We start from the raw sequence: 4,276 nt of genomic DNA, 5'->3' as shown, positions 1-4,276 counted from the left end.
ATGCACCACCACCGCCCGGCCTTATATTGACATTTGATAACCTCAGATAAATGAACTTGAAACCCTTCTATCTCTCTAAAAACATTGCTATCAACTCTCATTTTTAGAAGGTATTCTTAAATATTTTTATGCACTACGAATATATGCAAGGACAGAGAAGGAAAGAGGGTAAGATCTTTGAACTTGTCTGAGATGTTTAAAATGTACTTTGGTATATTTTCTTAAATTATAAAATTGTAGATCATTATGACTTTAGTAAAGCTACAAATGATAAAAAAAAGATAGACTAAATAATGGAGGACTTTTTCTAAATATGCCAAATATAAATGGACTGGATATTGTAAATGTAATTCTTACCTGATAATTGTTCTTATTGTTTTTAGTTTTATTACATTAGAATTAAAACTTTTCTTTTTTATTTATGCAAAAATGTGGAAATGTTGTGGAATATTTCTTTACACTGTGTACATATATGTCACTGTGATTGATTTTATAAAAAGCTAAATGGCCAATAGGTAGGCAGGATTTTAGGGGCAGAAAGAACACAGGGAAGAAGAAGGGCAGAGACTTGAAGAGTTACCAGCCAGATGCAGAGGAAGCAGCATGGGCATTACACAGTATAGGTAACCAAACCACATGGGTTAATTTAAGTTATAAGAACCAGTTAGAAATATGCCTAAGCTATTGACCGAGCTTTTATAATTGATAATAAGTCTCCATGTTGTGATTTGGGAGCTAGCTGGTGGGACAGAAAAGTCCAACTACAAGATTGCCTGGAGGCTTCACTTGCAAGCTCTCAGACAAAGGAAGAATCATGGACATCATAGCTTCATCCTCCATGCTAGGCAAAACTTTGGTACATCCATGGTAGGAAGTCAGCCATCACAATCTGACAGCTGTGCAGCTGTTCACTGGAAAGTTCATCCATGTAGAAGCAGGACTGAATTCCTTGCACCTGGACCTAATATCACCCCTTGGGTGCAGGTTGCCTCATCATTTTCTTACCTCACAGCTCTCTTATGGTTTTGTCTGTTGAAGAGTTACCGTCTGCTCAGTGCCCCTCAACCCCAGCCAGAATGTCTTTTAGTGTCCTCAAGTGATACACATTTGTGATACACATTTCTCACTCACCACCAGCCTCTTCACCACGCCCCTTGTCTGCTCACATGTTTGTCATATTCTTGCCCTGGCACTCTCATGCTGGCTACATGTCAGGCTCTGTGTTAGATACATTGTGAATACCGTATCTATAGTCTGGAAGGGAACTTGGATTTCATCTGTGAGTGAGATTGGGCACTGGCCTGATGCCACTCTCATTGAACCACAGCTGTTCTCTCTCCTGCCTCCAAGAGGGGTGTGTTTGATGCATGTCTTCAGAAGGAGAGGTAAAGATGAGAGGCTATGTACCCCAAGATTCCACCCCCTCTTTATGTGGCTCATGAGGACACATTTGGTACCTCCTAAGTGTCCAAAACTTCCTCTAGTGTTTCCTTTCTGAACTGGTGGGAAAATTTAGGCCTAGATGCCAGGCTTTACATCTACATCTGGAAAAGGAATCTTGTCACCTCTAAACTATCCTTTAACCTTTTGAGACTGAATCCCGATTACACAGTGCACTTTGATTTTGCCACTGGAAATCTTCAGTTTTCTATCAAGTGCTGAAGGAACTAGACAGGGTCAGGCTTTGTGTGCCGGGCTGGAGTCAGCCTCACCACAGCCCCAACAGGCTGTTTGGAGGGCTATTGTTTCAGAGGTGTTAGGGTTCTATTGCTGTGAAGAGACACCATGGCATGGTCATGGCAACTCTTGTAAAGGAAAGCATTTAATTGGGGCTAGCTTACAATTTGAGAGGGTAGGCTCATTCTCATCATGGCAGGACATAGTGCTGGAGAAGGAGCTGAGAGTCCTACATCTTGATCCACAGGCAACAGAAGCAGAAGCAACTGTGTCACTGGGCATAGCTTGAGCATAGGAGACCCAAACTCCACTTCCACAGTGACACACTTCCTTCAATAAGGCCACATCTAATAATACCACTCCCTATGGTGGCCATTTTCTTTCAAATCATCACATTCCATTCCCTGGGCCCCAAAGGCTTGCAGCCATATCATAATGCAAAAAAGCGTTCAGTCCAGCTTCAAAAGTTCCCATAGTCTATAACAGTTTCAAACTTATTTAAAAGTCTAAAGTTCAAAGTCTCTTCTGTGATTCATACTATCACTTAACTATAATCCCCTGCAAAATCAAAATCAAAAAGCAGATCACATACTTCCAGTATATAATGCCACAGAATATATATTACTGTTCCAAAATGTAGGGAAGGGAGCATGGCGAGGAAATACTGGACTAAAAGCAAGACCAAAAAATCATCTGGGCAAATTCCAAATTCCTCATTTCCATGTCTGATGTCCAAATGCTCTTCAGATCTCTAACTCCTTTCAGCTTTGTTTACTGCAACGCACGTCTTTCTCTTGGGCTGATTCCACTTCCTGTTAGCAGCTCTCCTCAGCAGGTATCCCAGGGCATTGGCATCGCCAACATCCTTGGGTCTCCAAGGCAATCCAGGCTTCAGCTTCACAGCTTCACACAATGGCGTCTCTAGGCCTCCATTTAGGGATACTTCTGACAAATGCCTGGCTTCACCTGCTTTCCTTAGTTGCAGAGGAAGATTCCATAACCCCTTTCTTCTACCCTTGACTCTAAAGCCAGAACCATGTGACTGAAGTTGCCATGTTTTGCTGCTTGCTGGGGCTGGAACATGGCCCCCTCATTCAATTACATCTTCACCAGCTTTCTGTTTTTGATGGTTATCTTCACTGCCTAAGCTTGACTGTCCTGGAACTTACTCTGTAGACCAAGCTGGCCTTTAACTCAGAGATCTGCCTATTTGGAATGCTGGATTAAAGGCATGCACCACCATACCTGGCTCTAAGCTTTTTTAAAATTCCCTTTTCACAAGTTGGAAGCTTAGCTGGATGGGGTCTTGTCCTGAGGTCACCACTTCCTTTATTCCATTCAATATGTTTATCTCCTTGAATACAGGACTTAGCTCCATTCCATTTCCTAGTGCTCCTTTTCTCCTCAAATTGTACATCTTGTATTTTCCCTTTCTCAGCTTGATCCTTTTCATTATAAATCTTCATTAGCGTTAACACTAATAACTACACAACAGAGTCAATACTAGTTGTTTTAAGATCTCCTCTACTAATGGAATTAATACAAACCTCTCCACTTTAGCTTCAGGCAAACTTGTCAGACAAAGACAAAAAGCAGCCACATTCTTCACCAAAATGTCACAAGACCAGTCTCTAGGCCACATACTAACATTCTTCTCCTTTGAGACCTCTTGAACCAGGCCTCTTACAGTTCAAATCACCCTCAACAGCATTGTCTTCCATGTTCCTATTAGGATAGCCCATTAAGCCCTACTTAAAATGTTCAACTGCTTTCCTAATCCACAGTCCAAATCCCTCCAAACAAAAACATGGTCAGGCCTATCACAGCAATACCTTATTCCTGGTACCAACTTTCATCTTAGTTAGAGTTTCTATTGCTGTGAAGAGACACCATTACTACAGCAACTCTTATAAAGAAAAACATTTAATTGGGATGGCCTACAGTTTCATCATGGTGGCACATGGGGGTGTGAAGGCAGACGTGGTGCTGGAGAAGTAACTGAGAGTTCTACATCTTTATGCACAGGCAATAGGAAGTGAACTGTGTCTCACACAGGAATAGCTTGAGCAGAGGAGACCTCAAAGTCCACTGTGGTGGTATTGTGTTCCTCAAAATATTGTGCACCCTAATAAACTTATCTGGGGTCAGAGAACAGAACAGCCACTAGATATAGAGGCCAGAAAATGGTGGTACTCACACCTTTAATCCTAGCATTCCAGAGGCAGAGATCCGCCTGGATCTCTGAGTTCAAGGCCACACTGGAAACATCTAGACATGGTGACTCACACGCCTTTAATCCCAGGTGAAAGCAGAAAGATACATAAGGCATAAAGACCAGAAACTAGAAGCTTTTGGCTGGTTAAGCTTTTAGGCTTTTGAGTAGTAGTTCAGCTGAGATTCATTCTGGATAAGGACTTCAGAGGCTTCCAATCAGAGGAAACAGGATCAGCTGAGGTATTGGCAAGGTGAGGTGGCTGTGGTTGTTCTGCTTTTCTTATCTTCCATCATTCACCCCATACCTGGCTTCAGGTTTGATCTTATTAATAAGACCTTTTAAGATTCATGCTACAATCCACCCTCAGTGACACACTTCCTCCAA

This window comes from Peromyscus leucopus, chromosome 3 (genome assembly GCF_004664715.2).
Source record: "Peromyscus leucopus breed LL Stock chromosome 3, UCI_PerLeu_2.1, whole genome shotgun sequence".
Taxonomy (NCBI): Eukaryota; Metazoa; Chordata; class Mammalia; order Rodentia; family Cricetidae; genus Peromyscus; species Peromyscus leucopus.
This window is presented reverse-complemented; position numbering follows the sequence as displayed.